This window comes from Gekko japonicus, unplaced genomic scaffold (assembly GCF_001447785.1).
Source record: "Gekko japonicus isolate JY-2015 unplaced genomic scaffold, Gekko_japonicus_V1.1 scaffold1968, whole genome shotgun sequence".
Taxonomy (NCBI): Eukaryota; Metazoa; Chordata; class Lepidosauria; order Squamata; family Gekkonidae; genus Gekko; species Gekko japonicus.
In genome coordinates this window covers 245,502-262,745 of record NW_015171563.1, presented here as the reverse complement: position 1 = coordinate 262,745, position 17,244 = coordinate 245,502, and positions in this window count along the sequence as shown.

Here is a 17,244-nt window from a genome sequence, read left to right as displayed (position 1 = left end):
ACGGGGGGGAGGCTGAGCACCTCCCTGAAAATTTCGGCGGGGGCTGAAGCCCCGCCGCCTCCACGAAGATTACGCCTATGTCCGTAATCCTAACCCTGTTCCAACTTTCAATTAAATATTCATGTGCTGAGGTGCAAGTACTCATTGTCACTATGCTATGTTCTCCTCTATATGTTTTCAGTAAATGGTCTTTGAAGATCCAAAAAGCTTTGAAGCCTGCGCAGGAAGATGGAAGATCACCTGGAAAATAAACTCCTCCTGCTAATCACACCTGATCAGTACCATCATGGCTGACACCATCTCAGTAACAGCCTGGTTTATCTTCAGCCACAGATGTTTAGTTTTCCATGGGTATTAGCTTCCCTTTGGAAGCTTTCCAACCCCTGTGCAAAGCAGAACCATATTGAGACAAGGCTATCACTGAGTGAATTCCTTTGCTCCTACCTAGTATTGACATGGATTTGGAATGTGAAAACTCTTTGTATGGTAGCTCTGACTCACACTGTGAGTTGTTTCACAATATGACTGTGGTGGGTAGGAAACTCACTACAGAAATGCTGATCTTATTGGCAAAAAATTACATCTAGACCACTTAAGAACATAAGAAGAGTCCTGCTGGATCAGACCCATGGTCCATCTAGTCCAGCATCCTGTCTCATGCAGTGGCTAGCCAATTTCCCTGGACGGCCAACAACAGGGCATAGAGGCTGAGGCCTTCCCCTGATATTGCCTCCTGGCTCTGGGATTCAGAGGTTTAGTGCCTCTGAATGTGAAGGTTCCCCTCGGTCACCATGGCTGGTAGCCACTGATAGATGGATCCTCCATGAATCTATCTAATCCTCTTTTAACGCTGTTTATTCCTGTGGCCATCACTACATCCTCTGGCAACGAATTCCACATTTTAATCACTCTGTATAAAGTAGTATTTCCTTTTGTCCATCCTGAACCTACTGCCAATCAGCTTCACTGGATGCCCTTGCATTCTAGTATTTTGGGAGAGGGAGAAAAATTTCTCTTTGCCAACTCTCTACATGCATATTTTTTGTTACTTATGTATTGATTTGTCTGCTAGCCAAGTTAATCCAGAAGTTCTGAGGGGGTTACAGTAAATTTAAATATCCAAATGAGTCTAAATTGAAATTAGACAGCAAAATCACCTTATGTGTTCTTTCCCATTTATGTATGTATATGTATTAAAAATATTTAACCTTGTCCCTCCTCTCCAAACAAGGCCTAAAGTAACTTACAAACTAAGTACCCCAACACCTCTGAATGAACTCAAAGACAGTAAAACAATAATTACAATAAACAAGGACATAGAGAAAGAATAATAATCTGATCCAGTCCCTACAATCTCAGCATTTTATCACTAAGTGCTGGTCACGGGGGCCAGCAGGTTTTGAGCCAAGATCTTGACCAACTAGCATAAAAAGTATCCTGAGAAATGATTAGTGTTTTAATAAATCTAAAGGGAATGAAGGCCAGGAATGTAAATGAGGTTTCCACTCACCAAGAACTTAAAGCTGCACAAGAGGTAGCCCTATCCATTAACGCTGTGCAAATATTGTGTTCTCAGTGTGCCATAGTAGGAAGGATAAACATGGGAAGTGAAAACAGAACCTGCCATCTAAGTGAGTGTTGAAAGGGGAAAAAATTTACTGAACCACTTGCTGAATAAACACAAAAAAATTACCCTATGAATCACAGCAAAGCAAACTCAGCACATTTATTGCTGAAAGCGTTCACAAATGAGAAGGCATATTATTCACTTTGTATGGGAACCTTTCCATTGACTTAATGTGTATTGGATCAGAGCCCTGGTGAGTATGAATAGTCAATTCCTTTGGTGTTATTCTCTCTTCCTCAACAGTACAGCACCTTTCTGCAATATTGTACCCATTTAAATATCAAGTGGTATGAAAGACATGGCATTTGGACAATTTCCTTTCTATTTATTTCTATCCATTACAGCCCACTTATTGCATCCCATTTCTGATTAAATCAGTCCTGATTGGAGACTGAGAGAAGAAAGCCCTCCTTTTACCCAGCCATAGAGAATGATCTTATAGCTTGTCCAGATGATCAGTGAATGCATTCCCTAATTGTATTTCAATCTTTGCAAAATCCTCCATCAAGTTGTGATTCAAAGTCAATATTCAGCACATGGTTGGGAAAGCAAAGAGATGCACCACTTTTTTTGGGGGGTGGGATGTATGTTCCATCACTGGAGACAGAATATAGGCAGCCTTCAAAGCACTTATTAAAATAAAATAGAAATGAAATGGGAGCGAAAATTTATGAAATAGGAGGACGTTGCTTCCTGTGAAAGGACAGGGTAGTCCTGATAGTGTTTCCTCAAAAAAAAAAAAAAAAAAGGCCAAACATTCCCACAGTGGAATGGAACAGTATGGGTAAGTGTTCCTCTCTAAAACTGGGCTGCCACAAACTGGGGAGGAGTGTTAACTTGGCAATCAGTGTAAAACTGGGTTCTCAGCATAATATGCAGCAACAACTCTACCACAAATCCATTAGTGGAGCAAAATGGCAGGCCCTCCAATGTCTGCTACTGCATCTTCATCACTAGCCACACACCTTTTCCATTTGGGGTGACAAAGAAGATGGAGAATGAGACAGACAATTTAGCATTGTTTGCAACCAGTCAGTGGTATTTTGGGGGCAGGGTGGGGTATAAATTTAATAAATAAATAAATATATGGGAAGGGTAGGTTTATATGGAGGGAAGTTGGGAAGTATAGGGGATGCTGAGACCATCTACATGGGAGAGTGAAATTGGCAATTGGATACAGTGCTTGAGCTGGTGAAAAGTTTTGGGCTGACCACATCTGGATGGTTAGCACCATGGGATTAAATAGTGAGTTATTTTTCTTTAGAGATGAACTACTGATGCCTTTCTCTGTGAAAATGGGTGGTTTTCCGGTGGAAATGTTTGGTTATGGCCTCCGGGCATCTGTCAGGTAAAGGTTCTTCCCCCATACCTTCAGCATTTGAAGTCCCTGCTCTAAAGAATTAAACATAAATGAAACTATAAATCCTAAAATGTCAGGAGTAAAGTTGGAGGGAGCTGTGTATCTTCTATCCTCCTTACCCCAATGAGCACATGAAGCTGCCTTACACTAAATCAGAGGATCAGTCCATCAAGGTCAGTATTGTCTATTCAGAGTGGCAGCAGCTATCCACAGGCAGAGGTCTTTAACTGGAGATGCCAGGGATTGGACCTGGAACCTTCTGCATGCCAAGCAGATGTTCTATTACTGATGCGTGACCCTCCTCTAATGTGCAATATCCAATAGTGACACATATGCAAGTTAAATACACCAAAGGGAAATACAAGGTAGAAGACTGTATACCAAAAAAACACACACAATAATCTCAATTTCTTGGTACCTATCAGAAAATTTATCGAGGGGAGGGGGAAGAATCTGATACAGATCTATTTGTTGTCTACCAGAGTGAGTTTGTTCAGGAAACTTACATTTTTGCTGATGGATAACTGAATATTCTTGATGTGGTGCCAATTCAATGGATGGATTTAGAGATGCTTTAAAGTCAATGAGGTGTAAATCTGATTATAATTGATTTCTCTAACTGAAGATGCTCTACTTGTAGGAAGATCAGAAGGGAGGTACAATATTTAAATTAGGTTAAATGAAATATGGGTTCAGTATACTATATACACATTCTAAAACTACACAGGCCAAAAAGGGATTAACTCAGGAATAATTATATTTACTGGTATGACTTTTGCTTTTAATGTGGAGGTACAAATTACTACCGTACTAATACTGACCAGTTGTTGAGCTTATGTTTAAACAGTGAAGTACTCACTGACCCTAAAATTCTTTGGGGTACAAGGAACAAGTACTGGGAGCCAGTGTCGTATAGTGGTTAAGAGCGGCGGACTCTAATCTGGAGAACTGAGTTTGATTCCCCATTTCTCCACATGAAGCTTGGTGGGTGACCTTGGGCCAGTCACAGTTCTCTCAGAACTCTCTCAGCCTCACCTACCTCACAAGGTGCCTGTTGTGGGGAGAGGAGGAGGAGATTATCGCTCTGCATGTCATCTGAACTACCTACCCTCAGGGAAGAGCTGCTGACCCAATCTCCTCTGTACTATGGCCCTCTCTTGAACATGTTCAGCAAGAGAAATACATCCTGCCTAGAAAAATTCAATGAGAGCTGCTATGAGTAGCTGAAGGGGTCCAATAACTCTAGCCTAGAGACATAAAGCCTTTGTTGCCAGGGTTGGCCCTTCAGCCTGAGCAATATATCCATGGTGTGAAGACTACACTAACAAGGCTGATACTGATTGCTGACTTTTTCACCTTGTGCCTTGCCTTTCCCCCAACTGCCTAGTGGATTAGTGACTTTTGGCCAGGCTATGTTTCTACTACACCCTACAGACATTGCCTATAACTGGTTATTTGTCTACTTTGTATTCCTCTGTCCTAACTGATCTCTGACCTGGATGGCCCAGTGTAAGCCCCAATCTCATCAGATTTTGGAAACTAAGCAGAGTCAGCCCTAGATAGTGCTTGGGTGGGAGACCAGCAGTGAAGTCCAGAGCTGTAACATAGAAGCAGGCTAAAAACCCTATGGAGTCACCATATGTCGACTGCAACATGGTGGCACTTTCCACCCACCCACCCACCCATCTAATCTGCTTCTGTGCCTGATCGTTCCCAGTGTACAGCTTTTTTAGATGCTTTCAACATGACAACCCCATTGTGAAAGGCAGAGAAGAAGTTACCATGTGCATTTTAGTATGCACAAAATACTCTTGATTGTATGGGCTGCTCAGTTATTATAGTAGATCCATGAATATAGGCGGGGCACATCTTTTATATGGCTTGTTTCTTCTACTGAAATAACATCTCCACTGAAACTCCACATTGCTGAGATGCAATTATAACCCATGCAGTTTTGTAGCTGTTAACAGCATACAGGGATCAGGCACGCCTGCTTTTGCCAATAGGTGGTGTGGCAATTAACTCCCTTTCCCCCCTCCTATACATAGGCTCCTGCCACACGGCAGGGAAAACACTGGGAAAAGTGCGGCTTTTAAAAGCCGCACCAAAGTTGAGACGCCGCGGCGGGATCCCACGGATCCCCTGAGCCGCGGTGCATCGCTCCCCAGCACGATCAGATGCCGGGGAGGAAGAGACGAATGGGAGGGGGAGGCTGCTGAACTGTGCATGCTTGAGCATGTGCAGTACGGCCGGGGGGCGGGGATGCACCGGCGCAAGGACGCGCCTCCGATCCCACGGCCAGGCTTGAGGCGCTCTTCTCCGAAGAACCACCTAGGTAGGTGGTTCTTTTTTAGTGCGGGGTTTTGGGCAGGAGAGACGGATCAGGGACGGGCAGGCAACGATTCCCAGATGTTGCCGTGGGATCGCGCCCATTTGCTCCACCCCCGATCCGTCCCGCTCCCGGCCCAAAACCCCTCGTGTGAACACGGCCATAGTTAATGGAGCATGCTCAGTGCTTGTAGCCTTCCCTAAAGGAGGCTGGGTAGTCCCAGCAGCCAGCAGTTCAGCCTGGCCCAGGAAGAGGTAACATCATCAGAAGGGTGGGGAGAGGCCTGTATAGATGTTGCTGTGTTAAGGCCCGCCTTATTATTAAGATTCTTAATAGTAATTTCATATGATTGTGAAAATATGTAATTTTATAGTTATTGATCCTTTTAAAACTGTTGCCATACATCTTCCTTAGCATTCTGTTTGTTAATGCAACCAAGCAGTTCAGCCTGGCCCAAGAAGAGGCAACATCATCAGAAGGGTGGGGAGAGGCCTGTATAGACTTTGCTGTGTTAAGGCCTGCCTTGAATTATTGCAGGTAAATCCTGGATTCAACTGAGAAGAGCTGCAGCCTCCCAAGTACAGCCTGGAAACCTCATATGCTGTTCCAGGATCTGTGAGCTTATAATATGTGCATTAGTATTTTTTTTGTTCTGTGCATCCTTGTGGATGCTGAAGATATCTGTAACCAGTAATATCCTGAAGATTCATTGCTATGAAGTAATAGCAACCAACCAGGAATGAATGAGGATTTATATGAAAACCTCCATGCTTTGTTTATATAAAGAGTTTATTTTAAATGTTTAAGTGCATTGGTTGTATTGCCTCTCTTATGTCTATGTTTAAGTATACGTGTAGTTGCGGCATTTACACATTCTTAATAACCATAGGTGGGAGTTCCACTGTCAAAACCAACTGAACCTGCCCACTCTCCCTGCAGATTAGGGTTGCCAAATGTACTCAGCTGTGCCGGCGGGGGACTTCGTGTTGCCTCCTGGTGCATGTGCGCGTGCGCCGCATGCACGTCACTTCCCTGTGACGTCATCACGCTGGGGCGGGGCACAGCCATTTGAGGGGGAAACTCTATGTTTTCCTCTCAAATGGCTGTGCCCCGCCCCAGCGTGATGACGTCACAGGGAAGTGACGTGCATGCGGGGGTGGAGGTTCCCCCGGGCCCCGATTCCGCGGGGGTGGAAATCGGGGCTTCAAAGCGGGGGGAATTCCGCCCCCCGGGGGGATTTGGCAGCCCTACTGCAGATATTAGGACCTTAGTGGGTTACACAATCATAGGCCTTGTGTTGAATCCAATATTAAGGCACACAGAGGTCTTTTCTCTAAGCAAATAAAAGAACATTGGGCCTTAGAATTTCAGTTTGGGGCTACACACAGAGTAACCAAAATCTCTTTCTCTCTTATACACACATACATGTACACATACCCCATGAAGGAAAACACATTTTTCACCATTCTATGATGCACTGGATTCTCACCTCAACTGGTGGGTTGGGGTTATTATTGAATAGGAATTGTCCCAGTTTTAGCTCATGTGTAACTTTTCTGAACATACCTGAAGCCTGAGCTTTTAGACAAAGAAAAAGGTATGTCAGAGCCTCATATGTGGCTTGATAGGGCATTCTGTGGCATTGCTACAGTATAGATAAGGTCACATTAGTGCCGGCTGCAATCTAAGGACCCTTTGCTAAAAGTAAATACCAATAAATAACATGGGACTTACTTCTGGTATACCTGTTCAGGGTTGTTCCTGTAGTGATCAAACTTGTCCAGTTACAAGCTATGAGCCTCTAAAGTAAATGAGAGTGGCAACAATCTTGGATCAATATTAGATATTGACCATATGCTAACTTAAACTTAGTCTTATCCTTGGCACTGGCCATGCTTCTCTTGCTTTGGAGAGTGGACTTGTAATGTATTCAATAGTTGCCATTGAATGCATGATGTATGTGAAACATCTAATTGACTTGCCATGTTGAGCTTCGTCGTGGGCTAGGATCCAAATTTATCCAATCGCATTGCTAGCCCAGGAAGCACCTAGCCAATCACCTTACAGCAAGCTCCCTGAGCGGGAACGTCCGTGATTGGTCCTTATATGAACAACCGTATTGGTTGGTATTTGTACAGTGGGTGTGGCTACATTAGCCAGGAGAGTTTAAAAGCAGGACAACTGCAATGTAAAAGCTGAACTGTTCTGTTCTGGCTATCAGATGTTGATCCGTGTAGGAGTTGTGTTCAAGTTGAAGAATAAAGTTGTGTTCTTGCTGAATCACTCTCCGACTTCTTTGTTAAGCGAGCGACTTAACAGGACTCTATGGCATTATCCCCTGCTGAGGTCCCTCCCCAAACCCTGCCTTAGGTGAAGGCTAGATACAGGGATTACATCACCCCTCTGCTTAAATATCTGCATTGGCTGCTTGTTGCTTACTGAGCACAATTCTAAGTGCTGGTTTTTATCAATAAGGCCCTAAATGGTGAGGAGCCAGGATACTTTAAGGCCTGCCACTTCTCATCCTGTCCAAAACTCCAGTTAAGATTCTCCTCCCAAGCCCTGTTCTCTGTGCCTGCAGATATAAAGCTGGTAGCAAACAGACAGGGCTTTTTCAATGGAGGCACCTGTTTGTGGAATGCCCTTGTCACTTGGTAAGGCTCACCTGGTGCCTAGCTTACCCTGTTTTAGGCACCAAGCCAAAAACATTTCACCCAGGCCTTTAACTAAGGGATTTGATCTTTTAACTTCTTTCACACACTGATTTTAGCCTTAGAACTAGTTTACGAGGATCATTGTAGACTGCTATATGTTTTATGCTGTTTTTATGTTTTGGTTGAGTTTTCTATGTTTGAGTTTTTATGGTTTATTGATTGTACTGATTTTTATGTTTTTGTTTTACTTCTGTTCATGAGCATCTCTGGACAGGTTGCAAATAAAATATCTAACCAAATGATAATAATTAAATAGTGTTGCCTGAAATCCCTGCTCTCTTTGCCACCATCACTGAAGTGTGAGAATAAAAAAGGTAAAGGTTCCCTTGCTCGAAAGCCAGTCGAATCCGACTCTAGTGGTCATGTGGCCGGCATGACTAAACACCAAGGCACACAGAACGCTGTTACCTTCCCACCAAAATGGTACCTATTTATCTACTTGCAATTTCTTGCTTTCGAACTGCTAGGTTGGCAGGAGCTGGAACTAAAGATGGGAGTTCACTCCATTATGCAGCACCCGGGTCTCGAATGGCTGAACTACTGACCTTCCACTGCCTGCAGTTCAGTGTCTTAACCACTTGAGCCACCGCAGCTCCCAGAAGTGTGAGGATAGCAGTGTTCTATTTTTTTTTTTAAACCAACTTTGGATAAAAATCATCCTAAGGAAGTCTTGATTCTGTGTGATGCTGAGTTCACCTCTACCCCACCAACTGATTGTCCTCCAATCAAAGGAGTGAGAACCTCATCTCCTGTGATTGCGTATAGATTGGGCTACATTTGATTACTTTTCCCAGAGTGCTCAAGGAACATATAGCAAATCTGATGATTTATGCTGAAGCAGTGTCAGGGACAAGCCTATGAAATACTAGATGGATCTTTGTAGGGCATCGTGAGGCTTAATTGATTAACAGGCTTAGTGCATAATTAATCACTAGCCAAGGTTACATTTAAAAGATGGCTAGTGGGACTTCAGTGGTTATGACTGTCCTCTTGTCACTTCTAAAAGATGAAAGGAACATGAGCGAAGGGTGCGCTGAATCCCAAAGAGAGTAAATAACACATTCTGCCCATACTTGCATAATCATCAGCTTTCAGGAATGAAAGGCATGTGACTGTGGTTTTCTAATAAAAGCCTGCATAATATGGAAGTTGAGATTAATTAATTTGATAAAGATTGTCAAAGGACCCTGTTGAGAATGTTAGTTTTCTTTAGTTCAGTGCCAGAGTCAAAGACATGCATTAGTTAGAACTCCTGGGTTTATTTTCGTAATGCTTTTATTAGTTTTAAATTGAATAGAGGAATTGTCCTTGAGGTATTGATTAAGCAAAGCAGAAAGCACAGATAATTAATAGGTGGTAAACATCAGCCTTACAATAACATTGTAATATCTGTGCTACAAAAAAGTTTAAAATCCCCCCCCCCCCATTCAGTAAGGGTGATGCAAAAATGCATTTCGCAGGCAGAAAAATGGGGTTATTTATACACTTAAGCCCATATTTTTTCTTCTTCACTGGATGAAAAAAATGGGAGTTTACATCATACCTTCTAAAATAACATGTATATTTATTCACAATATAGAGATGTACCCTGTATGAAACATTTTGGAGGAAAAACAAAACAAACCCTGTGTAGCATAATAGTGTACTTTTAAGACACCTGAAAATGTTTTATTAAGGTTCTTTGGTGATTTTTCCTGTGTAAATCCCATTTCATGATGGCTAGTACTAAGAAAACCATATGGAGAGCTTCTGTTTATACAGAAGGGCTCATGATGTGCTTTTTCTGATAACAACCAACCAGCCATACCTGAGGCTAGGGAAACTTCAAGGGCTGTCTCTAATGCAGCATAAGTGACTGGAAATTAGGAGGGGGGGCAGGGAAGAATCAGGAAAGCTTTGGTGTACATGTAAAAATGCTTGCACAACCCAGATAAACCCTGTTGGGCTCCTATTTATTTCCTGGATGCAAAAAAAAGAAGTACCAACAAAAAAGGCTGAAAATTCCCAAAAGACAAGAGGCCAATGCTCCCTCTAAGCTGTGGAGTCTTGTGAGCAAAAAATCTATTTTATGAGCTACTGGCATTAAAGTTGTGAGTGAGCAATTTGGCTACTGCATAAATTAGTTTGCTCTGGAGCCATCCTTCCTGAGCTAAGACAAACATGTGTGAGCCAGAGGCTAAAAAACTGTGAGCTAGCTCACAGCTTAGAGGGAACACTGGTCCCCTTAGAAAACTGCAGTGATCTGGAGTGCTTTTGCCCAGTTTTGTATGGTGAGTCAGCTGTATCCGTTCCTGGGTCAGTCAGATCTAGCCACAGTGATTCATGCCTTAATTACATCTAGACTGGACTATTGAAATGTGCTCTCCTTGGAGCTACCCTTCAAGAGTGTTCAGAAGCTGTACGTAGTGCAGAAAGTTGCAGTTGGACTGCCGGTTGGGGCCAGCTTTCTGGATCATGTGACCCCGATACTACAACAATTACATTGGCTACCAATCTGCTCCTGAGCCCAATTCAAGGTGTTGGTTTTGACCTCTAAAGCCCTACATGGCTTGAGATCAGGGTATCTGAAGGACTGTCCTCTCCCATATGGTCTTGCCTAGGAATTAAGATCACAGGCATAAGGCGTCCTGACTGTCCCATCAATCAAAGAAGCTTGTTTGGTGGATACACAAGACAGGGCCTTCACAGTGGTAGCCCCATGATTATGGAACAACCTCCCCAGGAAGGTACACCTGGCCCCCTCATTTCAATCTTTAGGAGGCAGCTGAAGACAGTTTTATTTAGGACTACATTTGATTAAAGCAGTCCTATATTATTATTTTACATTTTGGTTTTATGTTTTATGTATTTTATTAATATTGTAAGCCACCTTGAGCTCCATAAGGAAGAAAGGCAGGTTAAATAAATAATAAAAATAAAATATTCCCCTTCCTCCCTCATTCCTGGGGAAAGGTGAGTAGGGAGATGAGTGCGACCCGGGTGGCAAAGCTGGGGCCAGGTGGCACCACTAGGGATTTCCACTTGTTCTGGCAAGTGTATTTTGGTGCCCATGGTACCCCCTAAGCAATTGCAGGCTGCCCCTGAACCAGAGTATGAGCCAAGATGAAACTTAGGGAAACTTTTACTATATTCTGAGTGTATGTTCTCATAGGCTGTAGTCTTCTCTATCAGATGTGTAAGTCGAATGATTAACAGTCCCCTAATAATAATAATCGGAGCTGCGGTGGCTCAAGTGGTTAAGATGCTGAACTGCAGGCTGTGGAAGGTCAGTAGTTCAGCAGTTCGAGACCCAGGTGCCGCATGATGGAGTGAGCTCCCATCTCTAGTTCCAGCTCCTGCCAACCTAGCAGTTAGAAAGCAAGATATTGCAAGTAGATAAATAGGTACCACTTCGGTGGGAAGGTAACAGCGTTCCGTGTGCCTTGGTGTTTAGTCATGCCGGCCACATGACCATGGAAATGTCTTTGGACAGCGCTGGCTCTTCGGCTTTGAAACAGAGATGAGCACCGCAACCCTAGAGTCGGATTCGACTGGCTTTCGAGCAAGGGAACCTTTACCTTTACCTTTAATAATGCTCCTATTTTTGACCCTCATTTCAATACAGCTCATGTGTCTGTTACAGCAAGCTTAGATTTCTGCTTGAATTTCTCCTTGCCACCTCAAAATCATCATTCTGACCATGTGACGCCACTCCTTAAATCCTGACATTTTCTCCCAGTCTGCTCTTGTATCAATATGAATCCCTCTTTCTTACCTTCAAAGTCCTCTAAGTACCCCTTATCTCTCTGCTCTCATATCCCAATACATATCTGTTCAGGCCCTTTGGTCTTGAAGCTCTTCCACCCTCAGCTGTCCAAAGGTCTCCTACTTTCCTCAAAGAAAACTGCCCTTTCTGCCACGTTGTTCCATAAGTTGCCTCTCAGAACACCTGCATGTGAAATTATTGCTTCTTTCCATGATTCTGGTGTTTCTCCATTAATCAATATATTATTACAAACATCTTTAAAATGCAATTGTAGTTGTTCTTCGAATATAAGATAAAATTCTATTGGCAGTCCATCTGGACCTGGCGCTTTGCCTTTATTTTGTCTTTTTAGGGCCTCTACCACTTCCATCATTGTAATTGGTTAAGTGCCTCCCTTTGTTTTTCTGTAAATTTCTTCAGTTTGTGAGTATTTAGATATTCTTTTATCTGTTCCACTTTAATCTCCGCTTTACTATATAGCTCTTTATAAACGTTTTCTACTAGAACTTTCATTTCATGAATTCTATTTGTTTCTGATCCATCCCCTCTGCTCAATGCTTGTATAATTGATTTTTCTTTTTGTTTCCTGATCTTATAAGCGAGCCATCTCGGTTTATTCGCATTCTCAAAAAAGTTTTGCTTTGCAAATAGCAGGTTTTTTGCCATTTCCTGTGATAATAAGCAATTCATTTTATGTTGCGATAGCTTAAGTCTAGTCTTCGTCTCGTGTGCTGTAGAGTCCATCATGAGTTTTCCTTCTTGGCTCTGAATGTCTTTTTGCAGCTTAGTATATTCCTGCCTTCTCTGTTTATTCACTCTTGCAGATTCTTGTATCAATAGTCCTCTAGAAAAGGCCCTGAAAAACGTATATTGCCGCATTGTAGGGTTTCTAACTCTCCAAGCGTCCACCAGGTTTAGTTCTTCCAAAAGACTACAGAGGGAGGGTGGGAAGTCTTTACCTCCTTCCTTTTTCTTCCCTTTTTTCTTTTTGCCATGGTCAGTTTTTCTGTCTTCCTTTATGTCAAAAACTGTGTTGTAGTCTCCTATAATGCAAATCTCCTGAAAATCTTGTTGGATTATCAGATTTTTAAATTTCTTATAAAATTTTTCCTGGTGTTGATTTGGAGCATAGTTATTAACAATAAGCATCTTTTTTGATTGTCTTTGTACCATAACCATCATAATTCTTCCATCTTTCGAGTTATAGATTTGTTCTGGTTGAAGATGGTCTTTAATATATGTTGCAACGCCTCTCTTTTTTATCATCAGAAGAAAGAAATGCTTTACCTAGGTCTTTTATTTGTAGATGCTTTTCGTCCTGTTTTCTAATGTGTGTTTCTTGTAGGCAAATAATATCCATATTTTGTTTTCTAAGTTGATGAAATATTCTCCTTCTCTTCTGTGGTCCATTTAAACCATTCACATTCACCGATATAATTTTTATTTTACTTCTCTCCATTCTGATTTGGGGTCTGCTTCTTCTGTTTTTCTTTTGAGTGTTGTCTAGTATGAACTGGAGAGTGTCTTGTCGTTCCCGTCCATTTTCCAGATCTTGGTTGTCTTGGTGGTCTTGCACTAGCTACTGTGGCTCCTTGGGCATTTTCCTCTTCTTCTTCCTCGGTTTCTTCTCCTTCTTCTTCCTTCTCTTCTCCTCCTTTGGGGGCAGTTATTAAAAAAAAGAACACCTGCATGTGTCTCACTGTCTTTAAATCCCTTCTTAAAACCCACCATTTCTATTAAACCTTTGACACAACTGTTTCCTCCTCATCCCTATGGAAACTAAAAGCACTGCATGCAGATACTTCTTCTATTTATCCCTAACTCCACTTTCCCCTACTGTTTCCCTTGTCTCAAATTTTAGATTGTCGGTTCTTCAAAGCAAGAAACTGTTCCTTGTACTCTGTAAGGGACATGCACATGGATGGCACTATATAAATAATAACAGTCTATTCCATTGCCAGGCTTAGCAACCAACATGTAGCAATGCCAAGTATAAGATACAGAAAGATGCAGAACATGCCAAGCAGAAGTGCATAAAAGAGATGTGATTTGACAAACAAGATTAACTAGCCAAATTTCTCTGTAAACAGGCCAGTATTCCTTTAGGAAATCAATATTTTAAGATTTTGAGCCTTGGCACTTTATTGTATATGCACAAATGCCACTTCCAGATTAGCTCAGTCTCTGCAAGTCACTCTCTTCTCATTCTGTTCTTCATGGTTTTGCTATGTCGTCCTCAAAAGTGCTGGTTTCCTGTGCTAGCAAACCCCAATCACCTGATGCCTTTGACAGTCAGGAGAATTCCAAGGGAATGTTTAGCAGTGTCATGTGAAATTCTGCGGGCTAGACATAAATAGCTGTACTCCATCAAGTGTTGTGAAGAAGTCTTCTGCGTTGCCAGAGCTCATACATACTGGGTTATTGCTCCCATATAAGATGTCAGGAACCCAACTGGGCTGCAACTCAAGAGTGCATTGAGGTCCACTTTCCCATTATTTTCGACATAACAAAATTAGTTCAGAGAGATCCCACAATATTCTTGATATTGGTTAGTTGGCTAAAGCAGAGCCAGCTGAAATTAAACCCATTAAAGGGGGGGCCCGTGGGGGGGGGGGGGGGGGGGGGGGCGGACTTTGCCTGTGAGGGGACTCTGCTTTTCAGACCTGCTTGCTGATCAATGATCTTGGACTGCCTTGAGTCTGTTTATGTGAACAACTCATGAACTCTGACTGCTGCTAAACTGGTATTTGACCTCTGGACTGGACTCTTGACTGCGATCTAGCTCTGTTGCCTTATTCTGCCTGTATTCCAGGACAGGTATGCTGTTCCCAGACTATTTAGGGCTTTAAAAGGAGGGCTTTAAAAGGAGAGAACTTATTACAGTTCAACAGGGCCTGAAAAACAGATTTGTTCCACCGAGCTTATGGTTGAGGGCAGTGATGGGCTCTTTTCTGATGGGTTTCATCTATGATTGGCCTCTCCATCCTTCTCCTCTCTCCCCTCGCCTTCCCCTTTCCTTCTCGATGATAATATATATCCTCTCCATAGGATTTTATGCCATTTTTTAGATATTGGATGTATCTTTATGATCTTATTGTATTTATTGTAATTATAATAATAAGTTTATGTATTGTATTTCTTAATGTTTTAGAATGCTGTATGTTTTACAAATTGATGTTATCCGCTCTGAGCCAGTTCTGGGAAAGTGGGTTATAAATCCAATGAAATAAAATAAATAAAAATGGTATCAATGGTTCTTTTTCCTTCAGTGGTAAGACCTTCAGTAACTTCTCTGCAGTTCCTTGTCCTGGCACCTTTGTTCCATTGGATTATGTATCCAGAGGCATAACACTGTCTGTGGGGAACCTAAAAGCATAAATGATGTACAGATTGTTTCTTTTCTGTAAGCCTCCAACTACTTGGGAGTTATCTCTTTGTAGGAGTCCTCCACTAAGCAAGAAGGAATGTTTACCATTATACCCTTTGGTAGAGCTCTTGAGAAATCATTTTCCTTCTTTTTTATGGCATTCTGTCCTCTTTCTCTAACTTTGTCCCTGTGTTACATTGCGTGAAAGCAACTGCATAATCTTATATATTCCTTCTATTCTGTGAGAGCCAGTTTGGTGTAGTGGTTAGGAGTGTGGACTCTAATCTGGGGAAACTGGGTTTGATTCCCCACTTCTCCACATGCAGCTGCTGGTGTAACCTTGGGTCAGTTACAAGTTCTTTCAGAGCTGTTCTCTCATGAGCAGGTCTCGAAAGAGGTCTCTCAGCCCCACCTACCTCATAGGGTGTCTGTTGTGGAGATGGTAAGGGAAAAGAGATTGTAAACTGCTCTGAGACACCTTTGGGTAGTGAAGGGCGGGGTATAAATCCAATCTCTTCTTTTCATACCAAAGCTTATGCACACAGGAGGGTATAACATTTACCATTTACTGAACTGTCTCACCTTTGTGTCTGTGCAGGGATCTAATCGTGATCATACTCTCCAGCCTATACTAGAAATGTGTAGCTATGATCTTATGTACCTGTGAACTGTCACTTATTTGTGGTTCTTTTGCCTTTTCCTTATCTATAATTAGATTTAGAGGAATTCTCTATCTTATTATTTGCTGTAGATTTTCCGGGATGTGTGGCCGTGGTCTTGGCATTGTGGAACCTGATGTTTCGCCAGTAACTGTGACAATTCTACAATGCCAAGACCACGGCCACACATCCCGGAAAATCTACAGCAACTAATGAACTCCATTCGTGAAAGCCTTCAACAACATTATCTTACTGTTTGTTGAGAGCCAGTTTGGTGTAGTGGTTAAGTGCGCGGACTCTTATCTGGGAGAACCGGGTTTGATTCCCCACTCCTCCACTTGCACCTGGCTGGATGACCTTGGGCAAGCCGTAGTTCTGATAAGAGCTGTTCTTGAAAAAAAGAGCAGTTTCTGTCAGAGCTCTCTCAGCCCCACCTACTTCACAGGGTGTCTGTTGTGGGGAGGGGAAGGGGAAGGAGTTTGTAAGCCGCTCTGAGACACCTTTGGGTAGTGAAGGGCGGGGTATAAATCCAATCTCCTCCTCCTCCTCCTTATATACTTGTATGACCAGGGAATGAGTGGGCTACATTTCCTCTGGGACTGTCTACTTTGAAGAACTGGGCTTTGTATTATTATTGCCATCCAGTCACACCTGACTTATTGCAACCCTGTAGAGTTTCCCGGGCAAGAGACATTCAGAAGTGGTTTGCCATTGCCTGCTTCTGTGTCAAGACCCTGGTAACCCTTGGTGGCCTCTCAAACAAATACTAACCAGGGACAATCTTGCTTAGCTTCCAAGATCTGACATGATACCTGGGGCAGGTCAGGCTTTGTATTAGCAGTTGCAATCTGTACATGTAGCATTGTGCCAGCAGCCTCCCTGAACACTGTGATAATCAGCTGAGGCCAGCTCACCCAGCCTGCAGTGCTAGATGTTCAGTGGGAGAAAACATGAGTTGACATTCTCTGTGGGAGGTACAAAGTTATGGATTATCTTCAATAGGAATACTATATGGCCACTTCATTGGTGCCCTTCAAGAAGTGGAAGACTGGGGTGTTAAAGCAGGCTTTCAAGTTTGGGCTCAGATAACCTTAATTTTTTGGCTGTGCGATTTGGGTGTTACATCATTGTTTTATGGTTGTAAGATATTAATAGTTATATTTACAGATATTTATATATACAGCTATATATTATTGTAAGCTACACTGAAGGTCTGTTAGATCAAAACTGGTGGGGTACAAACACAGAAAACAAACAATCAAAAAAACAAACAAATAAAAGCAATTTGGCCCTTGAAAAATATCTAGGATTTTGTTCCCACAACATACCCATCATTTGTTTTGGAGTCATGCATTATAGCTACATTGTTGAAACAAGAGAATCATCTGGACATGCCATTGCAAGGGCACTTGCATATGAACCCATCCATGGGCAAATTTTGCA